This window comes from Hippopotamus amphibius, chromosome 2 (assembly GCF_030028045.1).
Source record: "Hippopotamus amphibius kiboko isolate mHipAmp2 chromosome 2, mHipAmp2.hap2, whole genome shotgun sequence".
Lineage (NCBI taxonomy): Eukaryota > Metazoa > Chordata > Mammalia > Artiodactyla > Hippopotamidae > Hippopotamus > Hippopotamus amphibius.
Genome location: NC_080187.1, coordinates 145697553 through 145718422, shown reverse-complemented (window position 1 = coordinate 145718422; position 20870 = coordinate 145697553). Strand labels below are relative to the sequence as shown.

General features: G+C 39.9%; 1 protein-coding gene across 2 annotated transcripts in view; it reads right to left on the bottom strand.

The window, feature by feature from the left end:
• Window positions 1-20870, bottom strand: part of ADAMTSL3 (ADAMTS like 3) — a 404352-nt gene that overhangs the window by 275340 nt on the left and 108142 nt on the right. The window lies entirely within an intron of this gene.

The window sequence follows — 20870 nt, the reverse complement described above, 5'->3', positions numbered from 1 at the left end:
CTACCTAGGAAATTCTCACCACTGTCTGTCATATAGACTGGTGCTTACCCAAGGAAACCTTTTTGCATGAGGATTTATGGAACCTCCTGAGAGAGCCTCCATCCCAAGAAAACAAAATAGATAAAGCTTCAGGGTCCAAGACAGTAGAGAAAGTTCAGTTATGAATACAGTTTGGTTTAATTTGTCTTCTAAACTTGCCAGCATTGACTTAGAGCAAGATACTCTAGAGAAAAGGGAACAGGTGGAGTTAAAAAATTTTTAATATACAGATCAATATAGATATGCAAAGAAATGATATGTATTACTTAAATAAAATTACAAAACTTTATGAAGAGGCCTAAAGTAGACTCGAATAAATAGAGAACATACCATAGTCCTAAACAGCTGAACTCAATAGGGTAAAATTTTAATTCTCTCCAAATCTATAAATTTATAACAACTCCAATCAAAATCTCAAAGGGGACTTTTTTGGACCCTAAGAAAATGATTCTAAAGTTCATTTGGTGGACTAAATGTCTGCAAGAGCCAAGAAAAAACAGTAAAAGAAGGGAAATTAGAGGGACATTGCCTCAATCAAAACAGTATAGAATTGGCATAGTAATAAGCATTCGGATCTATTAAGTTTAAAAAAAGAAGAGTCTAGAAACAGACCCAAGTATAAGGACATAATATAGAACCACAAGTCGGTGTGTTGAATGCTTGAAAAGAAAATAATAGATAACTTCTTCACAAAAGACACCAAAATGAATTCAGATATATCCCAGAAATTAATATTTTAAATGCTGAAACCATAAAATACTAAAAAAAAGTTATAGATTAAAAGTTATACAGTTGAAATAGCAAAGACTGTCCTAGATATGTCAACAAAGGTAGAAACCCTAAAGGAAAAGACTGATAATTTTAATTACATTAAAATAAAAACACATAGCATTTTCTCTCTTCACCAATAGATAAAGGAATAAGTATATGAATATCCACACAAAAATGCAGTAGTAAAAGTACAAGTATATGGGCTGGAAGAAAACCCACCAAATTGCCTCTAAGGACGGAGGGAGCGGGTCTAGGAGTGAACTGGGGGAAAGACACAAAAGGATTGCTAACGGAACATTTTATTCTCCTCCTAGCCCTCCCATAAAAGATCTGAAGCAAATATGACAAAACGTTCAATTTGATGAAGCCAGGTGGTGCTATAATGGATGTGAGTTTTATGTAAATTTTCATGAATATTGAAATTTCTTTTAAAAATTATTTGGGGAGTAAAAGGCAAGCATTAGAGAAGAATGTAAGCCTATATCATATTTAATACAGGTAAACGTGTACCTGCCTAGGGAAAGCAGTAAGAGGTTAATTAAAATATGAGCAGTGGCTACTTCCAGATGCTGGGCAATATAAACTTCTGTTTTTGTTTCTCTGCATTTTGTAAAGTTTTTTTTTAAACCCAACGCTTTAATATTTTCATTGAAAACAAGCACGCAAACAAACAAAACCACATCCTGCTGACATATAGAAAAGCTCACGTCAGACAGGACTGAATAGGTGAGTTCTAAGTTGGAGACCAGGAAAGTTTATGAAGGAAACCCTGACACACTAATAAACTGAAGCATGGGACTCAGCTCGATATTGCACAGACTTCCTTACGCCCTTAGGCCAAGTTACCTCATCCAACCAAAAAAAAAAAAAAAAAAAAAAATTGAGAGGGATCTGTAGAAAGGACCTTCAAATGCAAAATGAAGAAATAATGGTGGAAGCAAGGAGGAGGTTTTCCAATAATTTTCACCCACATCTCACCAGTCAGTAGGTTTCCTGGCTTCTTACCAAGCTACCTATTTATAGCACAGTAAGCAGCTCTACTAGAGGCAATATTTCAGCAACAGTCAAGTGTAAGGAAAGAATAAATACCTGGCAGCTGATCAAGTCTGTCATTGGGAATAAGGGCTAATTAAACCCATACTGTTTACTGTTCTAATTAGACCACTGTTCGGTTCCATTTTCTATGTAATCGTCACCAAACAGAACTGTGTCCTGTCTATAACTTAATATAAAATAAAGTTCTAATTCATAAAAAATACAATAAGCAGTTTAATACATTCATCTGGGCTTTTTTTTAATACATTCATTTGGGTGAGTCCAAATCATTTAGGTAAACGGTTAAAATAGACACAGCTGAAATTGATTTTTCATTTTGTTACTTGATATACTGATAGGTTGATATACTGATGTGAAAAGTTGAAAAACATCATCATCTATATTTTAAAATGAAAGTTGAGAGTTCTTTGCAATATTGTTTTGATTTGTTTCTTTTCACACTATCCCATCTGTTCAGTTTGTAGTTAGAATCAGGTTTCTTTCCATAACTTCTCCACCTTTACTTACAAAAAAAAAAAAGAAAGAAAGAAAGAAAAATAAGAATCTTAATTCCAAAATAACTAAAATAGGCAAGTTATACACGCAGGCATTTGCTTTCTCTGGCTGAATCAGTAAGATATTTTTCCCCTAAAATAACAGGGAGAAAATCACACCTCACGAGGGATCCTCAAGATTTTCTCCTCTCCTTGCCCATGAAGATTGTCAGATTTTGCTTTGAAACCCACTGCTATTTCCTACCAGCCAGTCCTCCTGCTCATCTCATCACTCCTCATTTTCCAAAGAGCAGCAGTAACTTCCCCAATTTCTACTCAGTCCTCATCTCTTCCCTTTGATGCCAGCAGCATGATGACAACACAGACATTCAGAGAAAAGAAAAACAAAAAACCTCCATTGGAGCTGAACACTGTGCCCCCAGGGTCATTTCTGAACATTCAGATTGAGTTGGCAAAATAGATCATTCGGGTTTTCTGTAGCATCTTATGAAAAACCCCAAAGAACTTTTTGGCCACCCCAATATTTGTGTATTCTTGCTTACAGCGACACAGAACCTGCTTCCCTGGAACTTATATCCTCTAGAGCAGTGGATGAGGAGTGCCCATCCTCTTCTACAGGAGACCCCTTCTCAAGCTTTCTCAAATAATTTGGTACCTTCAATTGTCCCAGCTCTCTCACAAATATTTCCTCTCTCTGCCCACTCGGCACTCTGCACAATTTTTATTTTGAAATGTAGCATCCAGAATATAACACTGTATCTGAGAATAATACAGACCACATAGTACCTCTATTATCCAGGTTTCTTTTCATGAAATCTAAGTTTCTACCTCTCCTTCTTCCCTCCCCTCTTCTCCCTTCCTTCCTTCCTTCCTTTTTCAGTATCACCATTTATTGGATCTCATTATGGAGGAAGTATCACATAAAAGTTGTGTGACTCTGGTTACAACCATGTTGCTACAAATGGCATTATTTCATTCTTTTTTTTACTGCTGAGTAGTATTCCACTGTATATAGGTACCACATCTTCTTTATTCAGTCATCTATTGATGGACATTTAGGTTGTTTCCACGTTTTGGCTATTGTGAAGAGTGCTGCTATGAACATCGGGGTTCATGTATCTTTTTGAATCACAGTTTTGTCCAGGTATATTCCCAGGTTATACTTAATGGGATTGCTGGATCATATGGTAATCAAAATATGGCACAAATGAACCTATCTACAAAGTAGAAACAGACTCGTAGACACAGAGAACAGACTTCTGGTTGCCAAGGGGGAGAAGGCTGGGGGAGGGATGAACTGGGAGTTTGGAGTTGGTAAATGCAAACTATTACATTTAGAATGGATTAACAACAAGGTCCTAATGTATAGCACAGAGAATTATAATCAATATCCTGTGATAAACCATAATGGAAAAGAATATAAAAAATGTATATATGTGTATAACTTTGAGTCATTTTGCTATATAGCAGAGATTGGCACAACATTGTTAATCAACTATACTTCAATAAAAAAATTTTTTTAAAGTTGTATGACTGTAGATAAGTTACTTAATCTTTCTAAAAGGTTTTTTATAGAGGTGATAATTTTACCCCAATAGGATTTAAATAAAATACCATCTATAGAATGAATCACACAGCATCACAGTAAATGTAATAAGTGTCTCCATAAGTGTAAGCTATTGTTCTTCAAAATAATATCTTTTCCCAAACAATGACAGGAGAGCCAGCTCTCTCCCATTTTTACTTAGGCAAGACTTAACATGAATCACTACTGAACTTCCTCTTGTTGGTTCTGGCCCGGAATACCAGCCTGCTGTGTGAACCCTGATCCGGTCACCCCAGCTACAAGCCACTCTGCTCAGCTTCGCAGCTTCCATGCTCCACCCAAGTCCCTCATGAACATGCTGGACACAGCTCCCTAATCTTACAGAATTCCACATGCACAATTCTGCTTTTTTAAAATAGTAAGCGGACCCTAATGCCAAGTAACCAGCCAACTAATCAGACTTGGAATCTTTGAACACAGTTTAATGTTACAACAAAAATATGAAGTAAAAACCGATCACCATCATCAAGAGTTGGGACACAGAAAGAGTGGTGGGGAGGGAAGGAACCAGCATTAGGAGGAACTGGATCAGGGACGACGGGGTGGGGGTCTATACTCCTGGGCTGCGTGGTGGTGGTGAGTCTTCTGAGAGAAGACGTATTGTATTCAGCAGCCCCACTTTGGCAGTCCCAGCTCTGAAATCTAGACAGTAAAATACGGTTGACTGATATCAGCTCCATGCTTGACCTGATGGTCACCCTGCAGAGGCAACGTCTATGTTTTGTAAGGTGGGTACCCCTATTCCCAATTCCTTCTTTTCAGACATCCCCATAAGCTGTGTTAAAAGTAATTATTTAAATTCCATGTTATTAATATCTTATAAGGTAAATTGTTATCTGAACCCTCTGTATAGGTTTTTTCCCCAAGTCTGAGTCAACTAACATCACGTCACTCAGTGACCCTCTTCTGTGCCAGACTCTGAAGTGGGCCTGGAGAAGGAGCGGAAGAATCTGGCCCTGCACAGAGCAGCCACCATGTATGCACACAGTGAGCACCCTTGCCAATACTTTTCCTACCTTCTTTCTCACCTTCTCAATAAACCCTTGAGGTGGATATTACCAATCTCCATTTTATGGATCAACAACTGTAGCTTCCAGAACCATGTGTCCAAGGTGTGGGGGAGCCCAGACAAAGCCTGCCTTTTGCTCATGGATGCTCCTCCCCTGCCCTTGTGGACCAGGAATCCAGTCAAATGCAGCAGCCGACCTATCATCACTCACAGCTAGCATCTCGCCTCTTGGATCGAATACATCTGCTGCTGTGATTCACTGGACCACAACATTCTTTCGATATCTCAATGAAGTCATTTCACTTTTTTTCCTCTCTATATTGCAAGCAGAGCCACACTTCTGTTTTTCAGAAGTGTTTGATTTTATCTAAGTTATTCCACGAGGAATACGTGTTCTTGACTGACGTTCACAGGCCGGAACACATTTGTTAATTTCCTCACACAAACGTATACTAAGGGCTTGCAAAGTTCAAGCTCAGGGAAGATGACTGTGGATCAGGCCCTCAAGACAGTGAGTAGCAGGTGAGAGAGGCTGAATGGTCTGGCAGAATCAGCCCTCAGTCACTGAGAGCAACAGACACAAGGACCCAGGGCAAGAGGATGCTGAGACAGAAGCAATTGCTACCTCTGTTAGGAGCGCTGGGGCACATACTTTCCAGGGAACACACTAATCCTGCTGGACACACCAGGCAGAGCCTCACATGTCCCCATCAGCTTCTCTCGTGTAATGGGATTGCAAGCCCATTCTTATTTTTGGATCATCTTTATTTTCTAATGGTAATGGAATTACAACACTTTCCTATTTTCTTCTTTTTGCTCATGTATACTTCCCAGTGTTATACAATAAACATGTATACTTTATGCAATAAAACACCCAATAAAAGTTCTTTTTTTTAAGGAAGGGAATACTAAAGGGAAACCTATGAAAATATATCCAGAGAGACAAACTGCACTTTATGCTGTTCAGTTAAAACTATCAGGCTTAAAGATCTCTTAGGAAATCATATTTTCCTAAGTAAAGTTCTAGCTAGGGAATACTTTGGATGAAAAATTCAAAAAATATATTGTTTACTCATTATATAATAGGACTGGTAAAAGCCAAGAATACTGTAGGAATATGTGTGTTCACAATCTCATAAAGACCCAAGGACTTCTTGCCTTTCTTGAATCCCCATGAATAAATCAAATCATAAAATATTTCCCTGACAAGTTCTTAAATCTGTAACATAATGAATAGTAGAGCTCTACTAGTCTTCAAAAATGCTAGTAATTAAACACAGATTTCACATATATGGTCACTTACTGGAAATGCTATATTAACAGCTCCATATTAAAAACAACTCAAAATAAAATCGGTTTCACTGGGATATTACTTTCCAGACATCAAATAAAGGTTCATTTCAACATTACCACAAAGGTTAGTATCTAAGGAAATGACAAATGACCCAGATTTTGTTAACAGTAAATACATTCTTTCAGGTCAACACTACCTTAAGACCTTTGACAACAAGTTTTTTTAAATATGAATTGGGTAAATGACAGAAAATGTCACTCAAGCTGTCACAGAAACTTAACAATTCCGTTCAGCCCGAATACCTAAAACACCTACATATCTAAAGCTATGTGCTAGACATACACCTCTGTCTTCTCAGTCCATTGTATCCTCTACTGGAAGGTACGTATATCCATTGGTCACTACCCTGATGGTCAGTGACCACCAGGATTTGGGCTACCCTTTCCTAGCCAATGTGTTACCTATCATTTTACCACCTTCTTAAAGCCTTTCACTGATTCGTCAGGACACATGTTCTATACCCCCAGGCTCTCCGTGACCTGCTCTGTCTCATCCTCTGGCTCTCTATTTCCTGCAGCTCAGGCTGACACCGCAACTCAGGCTCACTCTGAGCCCACCGTATTTCTCACTATTCCCCAAACACAAACACATTTGCCAAGTCCTGCTTCCTTTGGAAAACCCCAAAACAACACCAAGACCCTCCTCTCGGAGCAGCTCTATTTGCAGGTGACCAGTGAGTGATCTTCAATCCAGAACCAACCAGCCCTGTTTCCCTGAGGCTGAGGTCAATACAGTCCAGGAGAGCTTCGGAGAAAGCATCTTGCTCCCTGGATTTTCCCTGCCAGCCCCACTACCTAGGAGGCTGGCCCCAGTTCTGGGATTCCTCACCCCCTTGAATCTCCTCCCCTAGTTAGCCAGGCACAGACTGACCTAGTTATGTACTCCTGGTTACGTACTCCTGGTTAAGTACTCCAGTCACCCGCGCTCTCAGATTCCTGGATTAGAGATTGATTCAGCCTATTGTTCTAGTAAAAGAAACAAAAAAATCTCCCACAAATGCTATGAGGAGGTTCCAAATCATGGCAACCAAGACTTCTCCAGGTCAAGATGAAGGAACAGCAATTAAACCCTTCAGACTTCTGAGAGTGAGACAGGCCTTCTGTATACAGCAATACAGTCCATCATATTAGTCAGGGAACCAGGTCCCAGAGGGAAAGGGGGCATATCCAGAAGGGGATAACTTGAGGAGCATTTAAATTTTTTTTTAATGTTTTGGGCACACCGTGCAGCATGTGGGATCTTAGTTCCTCAACCAGGGATCAAACCCACACCCCCTGCAGTGGCCGTGCATTCTTAAGCACTGGACTACCAGGGAAGTCCCGAGGAGCATTTGCTGTATAGCAGAAATTAACACAACACTGTAAATCAACTATACTTCAATTAAAAAAAAAAAAAAACCCACACACTGTTTACTGAGATGCGGACAGGGTCCAGGGAAACCACCGGACTGGCACAGCACCCTAGTGCTGGTACCAGGCAGGTCCTGTGAATCAGGTAATTCACATCATCTGCTTGGACCTTGCCTGCACGATGGGGCAAGGGTAGGCAGAGGCTGTATGTAAAGGGCCGGCTGACAGAAGCTAAGGCCTTTGGTCAAGAATTACAGCTCAGGGGACTTCCCTGGCAGTCTAGTGGTTAAGACTCCACGCTTCCACTGCAGCAGGCATGGGTTCGATCTCTGCTCGGGGAACTAAGGTCCCACATGCACATGCCCCACACAGCAAGGCTAAATAAATAAATGAATAAACAAGAATTACAGCCCACAGCAACCTCACAAAGGGACAGCTGGGGAAACAAACACACTTCTCTCTTCCCTCTCTCCAATCCCTGCAGTGTTCACCATTGGCCAAACCTGACTAGGAGCCAGAGGGCAAGGGAGACCACTGATGCAGTCCATACAGGTCAGCCTCCAGGGTGGGTGCAGCACAGGGTGGGGAGTGGTAGAGAGTCGATCTAGAGGGCAAAGGGAAGCTTCCCAGAACAGTAATTTACAGACTCACTGGAATATTTTGAAGCAGAGTGACTTTGGCAAGTTGTATTTTGGAAAAGTTACTCTGGCAGGAGTGTGGGGAAGGATTGAGGGAGGAGAGTGCAGAGCTGGAGGGCCTTAACGTAGGGCAGGCAAGAAACAAGAGCCCAGGCTAGACACTGCCAGTGTCTAGAAGAGGAGGGCACAGACGTGAGGGGTTTCGATGTTGTTGTTTGTTTGCTCAGTTTTTTTATTGAGACATAACTGACATGTCAACATTACATTATTAACAGATATACAACATAATGATTCATTATTTGCACACACTGAGAAATGATAACGATAAATCCAGTTAACATCCATCACCATACACAGTTATTTTTTTTTTTCCTTGTGAGGAAAACTTTTAAGACCTGCTCTTTCAGACGTGAAGTTTTAAGGAGCTAGAACCAATAGGACCTCGCAGCTGACCAGATGCAGGGAGAAAGGAGTCACTAGGATGACTCTTGGTCGTCTGGATTAGGTGACTTGTGGGAGATGCTCATCTCATTCAGCCTCACAACCATCCTCAACGCCACCTTTGAGGTGAGATGCTCAGTGACCTTGGGTACTGAATGCGAGCAGTGCCTAGGTTATAGCTAAGATAAAGGGAGCACACTGGCGGCCCCAGGAGGAGTCTGGCCTGTAGGTCTGATTCTCCTATCTACAGTTGCAGAGTTGACCCCAAAAAAGGAATTATTTGCTAATGTTTAGAAATATGGAGATTTCACATAAACACCTAGATTTCTGACATCTCAGGAAAAGGAAAGAGGAAATCAATAAAGGACCCACATCCCAACATGGTAATAATTCAAACTAAGGGTGGCCACACAGTTTTTAAGGGGCATGTGCCCTCCAATTTGCATAATCCCCACAAAGCCGCTATCTGCCTGGCCCCCAAGGGTCCAACTGGAAGCTTGCTGGTGATGACTGTCGGTTTGAAGGTAATCAACAGACGTGTATTTGTAACCGATGTCAGACTCTTCAGTCTTGCTACAGAACATCATGTTCTAGTGACTAAGAAACATACACACAAATAAAAATAAAGCAAAACAAAGGATGCTTTATCGTCTTCACTGGACACTGAGTTCAGCCATGTGCACACAGAAGCAGAGTTTAAGAAGTTATTCCATGGTGCTCAGTGTCTAAACTCTACTCCCTTTGCACCGCTGGGCTTTGTCTCTGGGATATTTCAGATATAAAATATTACTGTACTTAAGAAGCTCAAATAAAAATTCCCTAAGTACAGACAATTCATATTCTAGAACACGCCTGTACCATCACGAACACACAGATCATCACTGTTCCCGGGGAGACCATTCCAGGAATTACACAGGCCACCTCTCCACAGCACCCCCACATAATCCTATATTAAGGATGAGAACATCTAGGTTATTTTTTTTTCCATTAGTACAATGTTCCTGGCTACTAGACAAGTTAGAAAACAACCACAACTTCCAATTATAGCAAGAGACATATTCAAAGTGATCCAACACAATAGGGTTTAGTTACTTTGGTTTTGACTATATTTTTTGTTAAAAAGAAATTCCTAAATACAAAGCTACTTTACATGAAGAAAGATTTAACAGGATATTAACGATGGTACTTTGGTAAATCACCATGTTGCATGCACAGCACAACATCAGGTAACAGTGAATAGAAAGGAAAACCAAATGTTGCCAAATATAAAAGTTGATGGAGAGTAATGGTGGGCTAAGTAATATGGACCAACCATCCACTGAGAACAAGTAGAAAAGCAAAAATATCCTCCATAAATGAAATAAAGACATTTTCAGACAAACAAAAATAAGAGAGAATTCACCACTGGCAGACCAGTCCTAGAGGAAATATTAAAAGGTGTTTTTAGGGTTACATGAAGCCTGGAGATACAGAAAGAAATGAAGAATAAAAATCAAAATGGTCCCAGAGAAAATCATAATTCAAAAAGACACATGCAGCCCAATGTTCACTGCAACAGTATTTCCAATAGCCAGGTCATGGAAGCAACTTAAATGTCCATCAACAGATGAATGGATAAAGAAGATGTGGTGTGTGTATACACACACAGACACACAGACACACACACACACACAATGGAATATTACTCAGCCGTAAAAAGGAATCAAATTGGGACATTTGTAGAGACATGGATGGACCTAGAGTCTGCCATACAGCGTGAAGTAAGTCAGAAAGAGAAAAAAAAATATTGTATATTAACACATATATGCGGAATATAGAAAAATGGTACAGATCAACTGGTTTGCAGGGCAGCAACAGAGACACAGAGGTAGACAACAAACATATGGACACCAAGTGGGGAAAGCTGGGGGTGGGGAGGTGATTGGGGTGGGATGAATTGGGAGATTGGGATTGCCATATATACATTACTAATAAAAAATATCAAATTGTACACTTTAAATACATGCAGTTTATTGTATGTCAATTATATCTCAATAAAAGTTCTAAAAAAAATTAAAATGGTAAAGAAGAATGTGGGTAATTCTAAACAAAGAGCAACTACATAAAACAGCAAATACTGTGGCTTGTGGCATTGAAAATATATGGCATTAATGTAAATGGCATATGAATCAGAAGAGTGATAAATGACATTAAAGTACCCTAAGATCCTTGCATCACCTAGGAGGAGGATAAAATGACCAATTAATATTTGACTTTGATAAGTCAAGAATGTATGTTTTGCCAAAAAACAATTACCATATGATCCAGCAATCCCATTCCTGGGCATATATCTGGACAAAACTATAATAAAAAAAATACATGCATCCCTATGTTCATAGCAGCACTCTTCACAATAGCCAAAACATGAAAACAACCTAATGTCCATCAACAGAAGAATGGATCAAGAAGATGTGGTACATATATACAATGGGATATTACTCAGCCATAAAAAAGAACAAAATAATGCCATTTGCAGCAACATGAATGCAACTAGAGATTACCATACTAAGTGAAGTAAGTCAGAAACAGAAAGACAAATACCATATGAAATCACTTATATGTAGAATCTAAAATATGGTACAAATGAACCTATCTACAAAACAGAAACAGACTCACAGACATAGAGAACAGATTTGTGGTTGCCAAGGGGGAGGAAAGGAGGGGAGGGAAGGATTGGAAGTTTGGGATTAGCAGATGAAAACTTTTACATACAGGATGGATAAATGCCTACTGTATGGCACAGGGAACTATATTCAATATCCTGTGATAAAACACACTAGAAAATAATATTAAAAAAAGAATGTTTCTGTATAACTGAATCACTCTGCTATACAGCAGTGATTGGCACAACATAGTAAGTAAACTATACATCAATTAAAACAATTTTTAAAAAAAGAATACATGTTTTGATGTCTAGTGTTACCACTAAAGAATAGAAAAGAGTGTATACTTCCAAATGAATAGGTGGAAAAAGATACAATAAGGACACATATGCAGTCAATCCAACAGAAAGCAAAAATGAAGAGGAAAAAAAGAACATAGAAAAGATGGATACATTTCATTTTACACAGTAAAATGAAAGATTTAAATGCAAATATATTAATAATTGCATTAAACCCAAATATAACAAATGCACCAATTAAAAGACAAAGATTATCAGGATGAAAATTGAATTATATTCTGTTTAAAAGAGATATTTCTTAAATATAAAGACCACAGAGTTTGAAAATAACAAATTGAGAAAAGAGATACTATAAGACCACTAACCAAAATAAATTTAGTTTAGTTACACTAAAGTAGACCTAAAGATGAAGAGACAAATAGAGATTCTTTATGATGTTGGAAGTTTGAATTCACCAGGATGGAACAAAAATTCTAAAAGTGGATGTACCTTACAACATCACCTCAAAATATATAAAGCAAAAACTCACAGAACTATAAGAAGAAATATAAAATTCCATAATCATGGTGGGAGGTTTTAACACAAGTCATATTAACTTAGCAAAGAGATGAAAAATCAGTAAGTATATAGGGTATTGAAACAATTCCGTTACAAATAGAATGAATATGCATGTATGGAAAGCTATAACCAACCACTACAAAATATACATTCTCTGTATTTATGAAATATGTATAAAAATCTATCAGAAACTGGGTTATACAGCGAATCTTAAGAGTTCAAAGGATTGAAACTGTACAAGTATTTTCTTTGCCCACAAGTCAAATAAGCTAAACATCAATAAAAAAAACTAAACAATTTCCAAATAATCAGAAACTAAGAGATATTCTTTTTCATTATTTTTATTACTTATTCTTTATTGACATATAATCATATATCATAAAGTTCACTTAAAGTGCACAGTTCAATGGTTTTTGGTATACAGTCATGCAGCCAAACCATTTGCTGAAAAGACTATCCTTTCTGATTTAATTGTTTTGATACCCTTATCGAAAATCAATTGACCATAATATGAGAGCTTATTTCTGAGCTCTCAATCCTATTCCATTGATCTATACGTTCATTCTCATGCCACCATCAGGCTGTTTTCATTATTATAGCTTTGCAGTAAGTTTTTTTTTGTTTTTTTTTAAAGATTTTATTGAAGTACACTTGCTTTACAATGTTGTGTTAGTTTCTGCTGTACAGCAAAGTAAATCAGTTATATATATATATATATATATATATATATATATATATACACATGTATGCACTCCCTTTTAGATTCTTTTCCCATATAGGTCATTACAGAGTACTGAGAAGAGTTCCCTGTGCTATACAGTAGTTACTTATTAGCTATCTATTTTACTTTCTGATTCTACTTTTTTATTTTATTTTTTAAGCTCTTTATTGGAGTATAATTGCCTTACACTGTTGTGCCAGTTTCTGCCGCACAACACAGTGAATCAGCTGTATTCACACACATATACCCATATCCCCTCCCTCCCACAACTCCCTCCCATCCTCCCTATCCCAGCCCTCTAAGTCATCACCCATCATCAAGCTGATCTCCCTGTGTTATGCAGCAGCTTCCCACCAGCTATCCATTTTACAGTTGGTAGTGTATACATGTCAATGCTACTCTCTCACCTCGGCCCAGCTTCCCCCTTACATTAAGTTTCAAAATCTGGAAATGAGTCCTTCAACTTTGTTCTGCCTTTCCAAGAATGTTTTGGCTATTCTAGGTCCTTTGTATTTCCAGATGAATGTTAGGATCAGCTTGTCAATTTCTGCAAAAGACCCAGCTGGGTTTTTTTTTTTAATAGAGTTTTAATTAACATACAACATTAATGTAGTTTCAGGTATACAACATTGTGGGAAGACATTCGGGAACCTTTCTGAAACCTTGAAAATGTTAAAGTATGTGGGCCGAGCGATGGGATTCAGAACGTCCTGCTTGAGCAGTGGAGGAGCTAAGGGTGTGGGGCGTGGAGACTAATATCACCCTGTTTGGCCCTGAAGGATGGCTGGTTAGCCAAAGACGGGTAAGATTCCTCAGAGGAGGAACAACCTAAGACAGGCACAGCCGCAGAGGGGCCAACAGGGGTGGTGCATAGAGCCTTCCTTACATCACCCTGTTTGGCCCTGGAGGATGACTGGTTAGCCAGAGACGGGTAAGATTCCTCAAGGGAGGAACAACCTAAGACAGGCACAGTCGCAGAGGGGCCAACAGGGGTGGGGCACAGACCCCCAATATCTGAGAGAGGTCTCCTGCCCGCAGGGCTGTTTTGCTCTCCAGGCCCAGCTCAAATCCACACCTGCTCAACTCGGACCCAGGAAGCAAACAAAGATAATTGCCTCAGTCATGTGAGGCCTTTGATTGTTTATGGGAGTAACCTGAGAATGTTAGCCCACGAACTCAATAAAAGCAACCTGGGATGAGTCAGCAGGGCTCTTGATCCGAGAGGTCTTGAGCCCCCCGGTCCCACTTTTCTCTTCAGTCTGTGTCTGTGTCTTCTTCAAGCTTGCGGCACCCGTCACTCACCTCGAGTCGCCGAGCTGGTCTCGGCAAGTGGCGCCCAACGTGGGGCTCGAAAGGCTTGAGTGACGAAGGCTCACGGAAAGTGAAATTGATGAAAGTAAAGAATTGGGAAATGCCGTGAAGCCCCCAAGAGGAGAGTAAGAAGCCTCTGAGAAAATCCTGCCAGTAAGTAAATCTCTTGGGTAGTTTGTGTTCGGGGTAAAATATGGGAAATAAAGTTCAGATTAATATCGACCAGATGTATGCCTGTTACGGCAGCTCCTAAGGGCAGGTGGAATAAAAAGCAAGTGAAGGTCTTGTAAAAAGCAAGTGAAGGTCGATTGTTAGAAATTCTGTAAATAATTGAGAATATTGTACATAGTTTCCTTCTTTAGGCTAACACTGGGTTTATGTACTTAGGGATAAGGTTGGGAACGAACTTAGAAAATTGCATTCTAAAGGGACTCCCGTACCTGGTTCTGTTTGGTCAAATGTGGTCTCTGATTAAGTCAGTATTAGAGCCTCTATTAGAGCCTCTACGGGCACCTGAAGGCTCAGATGATAGCTTTGATGAAGAAGCCGGTCCATCAGAGGACCGATGGGCATATGCGGTGCCAAACGAAACTGAAAAACAAAAGGGAATACAAATGGCTGAGGGATTAAGACCCTCGGCTCCCTCACTTGTGGAGGAGGGCAAACTTTCTATACTGCCCCCTCCTCCACCCTCTTTAATGCTGCCTGGGGGAGCTTATGCCTTTCCTGTGTCTATAGGACACTCAGTTTTATCACCCTTACAGAAGGGCATTTTGCAGGCTAGACAAGAGGGAGATCTGGAAGCTATGCAAATGGCATTTCCAGTGACTGTTCATGAAAGGGTGGCACCTGGAGTGGATCCTGATAATCCCAATGGAATTTATGAGGCAGTACATGAGCCGATACCCTTCAAAATATTGAAAAAATTAAAACAAGCAGTACAAAATTATGGAGTAAATTCTCCATTCACCATAGGTATCATACAGGGAGTAACCGAAGGCTCTCGTTTGATTCCAGCTGATTGGGCAACGTTGGCTCATGCAGTACTAGCCCCGGGAGAATTTTTACAATTCAAAACCTGGTGGTGTGATCATGCTGAAACTATGGCAAACCAGAATCGAGCAAGGCAGATTCCTATCTCCTTGGATCAATTGATAGGTAGTGGAAATTGGGGCAGAGTTCAAGATCAGATTCTGATGGAAGATCAGGCCATAGAACAGGTGAGACGTTGTTGTTTAAGAGCCTGGGAGAAAATAGAAGCTAAAGGGCAAGCTCCTGTCTCTTTTCAAAAGATCATGCAGGGGGCAAAAGAGCCCTATACTGAATTTATTGCCAGATTACAGGAGGCTATCAAGCGGCAGATCACTAATGCTGAGGCTGCTGATACTATTTTGCAATTATTGGCTTTTGAAAATGCAAATACAGATTGTAAGAAGGCCATTGGACCTATGAAAGGAAAGGGAACATTAAATGATTATATTAGAGCGTGTCAGGGAGTGGGAACTGAGAGCTTTAAAGCAACAATGATGGCACAAGCTATGGCTGGACTGAAAAATAACAAATTTCCAGGGAAATGCTTTAACTGTGGTAAACAAGGACATACAAAGAAACAATGTAGGAAGAGAGTGGATAGAAGGGCTGTTAATTTTCAAGATAATGTAATCAAAGGGCAAAAACAGCTTGGACTTTGTCCAAGATGTGGGAAAGGATTTCACTGGTCAAGCCAGTGTAAATCTAACTTCCATAAGGATGGAACCCCCTTGTCGGGAAACTATCAACGGGGCTTGCTCCTAGCCCCACAACCAAAGGGAGCCTATCAGATCTAGAAACAGGCGGAAGTGGCCCAATACTCCGCAGTGCCATGGAGTTATCACCAGCCACAGCAGGCAGCACAGCCTTAGACCTTCCTTGTGCAGAATCTATTATTATACTGCCTGGAGAAACTCCAACATTGGTCAAAACAGGAATTACTGGACCTTTGCCAAAAGAAACCATTGGCTTAATACTAGGAAGGTCTGGTTTAACATCAAAAGGAATTAGAATTCATACTGGAGTGATTGATAATGATTATACTGGAGAAATTAAAGTGATGATACCAACTTCGGTTCCATGGAAAGCCCATCCAGGTGATAGAATAGCACAGTTGCTTATTCTGCCATATTATAAGATTGGCAATAGTACAAAAGTAAGGAGAATGAAAGGCTTTGGAAGCACAGGAGAGGCCGGAGTTTTCCTCTCTGAAAAAATTTTAGAAACACACCCGACGTGCTCAGTAACTATAAATGGAAAAGCTTTTAGAGGATTAATAGACACAGGTGCTGATGTTTCAATTATAAGCAGTAATCATTGGCCTTCTCACTGGCCTACTTGTCCTGCAGACATTACAATGGTAGGTTTAGGTAGAGCTCATGGCTTGCAGCAAAGTGCTAAAATATTGCCTTGTATTGGCCCAGATGGGCAGCCAGCCCACTTACAACCCTATATAGCAGACCTTTCAATTAATTTATGGGGAAGGGATTTATTGCAACAATGGAAGGCTGAAATCCACATCCCAACGTTAGATACTTATAGTATGCAAAGTCAAGAAATGCTGATAAATCAAGGATATCAGCCAGGGTTAGGTCTTGGTAAATATCATCAAGGGAAACTCTTTCCCATTCCAGCTGAAGGTAATGTAAATAGAGAAGGTCTTGGAGATCAGTCTTTTCACTAGTGGCCACTGTTCGTAAAAGCTTACTGCTTCCCCCAGCACCAATCCCATTGACCTGGAAAACTGATACACCTGTATGGGTTGAGCAGTGGCCTTTAACCATAGAAAAGTTAGAAGCTCTAACAGAATTAGTGACTGAACAGTTAGAAAAAGGACATATTGAAGAATCTTTTAGCCCATGGAACTCTCCAGTATTTCCAATAAAGAAAAAAACTGGTAAATGGCGTTTATTAACAGATCTCAGGGCAGTCAATGCAGTTATACAACCAATGGGGGCCTTACAACCAGGCCTCCCATCACCTAATATGATCCCTGCTATAATTGGCCTTTAACAGTTATTGATCTGAAAGACTGCTTTTTCACCATTCCATTACATCCCAAAGATAAAGAAAGGGGCTTCCTAGGTGGCGCAGTGGTTAAGAATCCGCCTGCCAATGCAGGGGACACAGGTTCGATCCCTGCTCCAGGAAGATCCCACATGCCTCGGAGCAACTAAGCCTGTGTGCCAAACAAAAAAATAAATAAATAAAAATTTGCTTTTTCTGTGCCTGCACTAAATAATAAAGAACCTCGAAAAAGGTTTCAATGGAAGGTGTTACCTCAAGGCATGTTAAATAGTCCTACTATTTGTCAGAATTTTGTTGCTAAAGCCCTTGAACCAGTATGACTAGAATTTCCTAATTGTTATCTTATCCATTACATGGATGATATCTTGTGTGCTGCTCCTAATCAAGATTTACTTACTTCTGTGTATATCAGCATGCAGCTTTGCCTTGATAAAGCAGGACTTAAAATAGCTCCAGAAAAGGTACAAATGCATAGCCCGTATCAATATTTGGGCACAATAGTTGATAGAACAACTATTAGACCACAAAAGGTGGAACTGAGGACAGATCAAATCCAAACTCTTAATGATTTGCAAAAACTCCTAGGAGATATTAATTGGCTTCACCCATGCATAGGGATCCCCACCTATGCATTGTCTAACCTATTTGCTTTGTTAAAAGGGGATTCAAAATTAAATAGTCCAATAACTTTAACATCAGCTGCTTTGGAGGAACTAAAACTTGTAGAAAATAAAATTCATTCTTCTCAATTACAGAGAGTAACTGTTAATCAGCCATTGCAATTAATTATATTACCTTCTCCTCATTCACCTACGGGGATATTAATGCAAAATGAAGGAATTATGGAATGGTTGTTTTTAGCAAATACTATGGTAAAATCCTTGTCACCTTATTTAGAATTATTAACTCAGTTGGTTCTGAAGGGAAGAACTCAAAGTAAGCATTTAATGGGAACTGACCCTTCACATATAATTATTAATTTAACTACTAAAGAAATTCAGGCTTATTTCCAAAATTGTGTAAGTTGGCAAATTGCCTTTGCTGATTATATTGGGAAAATTGATAATCACTATCCGAAAAATCCCATTTTGCAGTTTCTTAAGAGAACTCAATGGATTCTATCTCGAATAACAAAATCTGATCCTATACCAGATGCTTCTATAATTTTTACTGATGGCTCTAATAAGGGCCGAGCGGGATATATGGGATTTAAAACACGACAAATCCCTGTCCCTCACTTTTCAGCTCAGCAAGCAGAATTATATGCAGTTATCTGTGCTTTGCAAGACATACCTCAGGCCGTTAATATTTTATCTGATTCTGCCTATGTGGTTCAAGCCACTAATATGATAGAAACTGCTACTATCAAGCAGTCTATTCCACAGCCTCTTTATGATCTTCTTCTATCACTTCAACGAGTTGTCCATTCTAGAAACGCTCCTTTTTATATTACCCATATTCGGGCCCATACTACTTTGCCTGGGCCTCTGGCAACAGGTAACAGAGCTGCTGATAGACTTGTTGCACCCGTATTGGATGAAGCTCAACATTTCCACCAATTAACTCATGTAAATGCTAAAGGCTTAAAAATGAAGTTTGATATTACATGGAATCAAGCCAAAGATATATTAAGAACGTGTCCATCATGCCAAATTATTAATAATCCTCAGCAATCTGAACCTGGTGTAAACCCACGGGGCTTGCGCCCTAATTCTTTATGGCAAATGGATGTTACTCACATCTCATCCTTTGGTAAGCTCTCCTATGTGCATGTAACCATTGATACATTTTCTCAATTTATATGGGCTACTGCCCAGTCTGGTGAAACTGCAAAGCATGTGCAAAAGCATTTATATGCATGCTTCGCAGTCATGGGGTTGCCACAAGCCATTAAAACAGATAATGGCCCTGCTTATATTAGTAAAGCATTTCAACAATTTCTTGATATGTGGTCTATATCACATTCTACAGGACTTCCTTACAACCCCCAGGGACAAGCAATAGTTGAAAGAGCAAACCAACTACTTAAAAACATGCTCCAAAAACAAAAAGGGGGAATCACCCAAGGGCAACAAACAATTTTAAATAAAGCCTTATTCACTATTAATTTTTTGAATGTAGCTGCACAGGCTACAGATACAGCAGCTGAGAGGCATTTTCGAGCCTCGTCTAGGAATGTGACTCATTTTAATGATGCACAGCCGCTGATATGGTGGCAGGACCCATTGACTAATATCTGGTCATCAGGAAGGTTAATCACATGGGCAAGAGGGTTTGCTTGTGTGTCACCAGGACAAGGCCTGGAACCTGTGTGGATTCCATCTCGGAGAATTAAGCCATATCATGAGCATTCCAAAGAAATGCCATCTTGAATGGGATGTAGAATCTCCAGAGATGAACTTTGTACATTTGTTTTCAGGTTTGAGCTTTGGAGACTAAGTTTACTAATTATGCCATCCCTGATAGACCTTTGTGTAAAATAAAACGGATATGGGCTGACAGACAAGATCAGATTCTTTGGGATGTTTGCCGTGGGATGGAAGGTATGATACTACTTAATGGTTCCTATGGAACAGTATGAAACTGGTCCCCTAAGGGGTATGCAGTCTCTAATGGTTTACACCAAAACAACAACTCCTGCAATCCCTATAAAAGGTTGTGATGGCATATACCAATATTGCCATGCACTCGCCCTATCCCATCTTATGGCTTAGGATTGGATTAGTACCTCCTTGGCCTCAATTAGAGAATGGCAGAGCTCAAACAGAAATATGGAAACTTCCCTTAAGTTTAAGAACATTACAAATCTGGGATGGCCATGATGCCAGTGACACATCTGCTGGGATATGGAGCGGATGGTTTCACACTGGACATACAACAATTACAAACTAAAATAACTGGCATGCAATATGATTTTTGCAGTCTCTACACCAAAGTGCTACTTTACAAAGTATAGCTGATGGATTAAAAGCATTGCATCCATTGGATTGGATAAAAAGCATGAGTAGCAGTCTCCTAAGCATTTTGATACTTTTTGTTGCCTTTTAATTATCCTATGTTTAGTTCTCAGGTGCTCAGGAGGAACACTCCAAGGATTGACAAAAAAGAAATAACTCCAATAGGCTTATCTTCTCCTACAGGCTTATCTTCTCCTACGAAAACAAAAAGGGGGAAATGTGGGAAGACATTCGGGAACATTTCTGAAATCTTGAAAATGTTGAAGTATGTGGGCCGAGCGATGGGATTCAGAATGTCCTGCTTGAGCAGTGGAGGAGCTGAGGGTGCGGGACGTGGAGACTAATATCACCCTGTTTGGCCCTGAAGGATGGCTGGTTAGCCAAAGACGGGTAAGATTCCTCAGAGGAGGAACAACCTAAGACAGGCACAGCCGCAGAGGGGCCAACAGGGGTGGTGCATAGAGCCTTCCTTACATCACCCTGTTTGGCCCTGGAGGATGACTGGTTAGCCAGAGACGGGTAAGATTCCTCAAGGGAGGAACAACCTAAGACAGGCACAGTCGCAGAG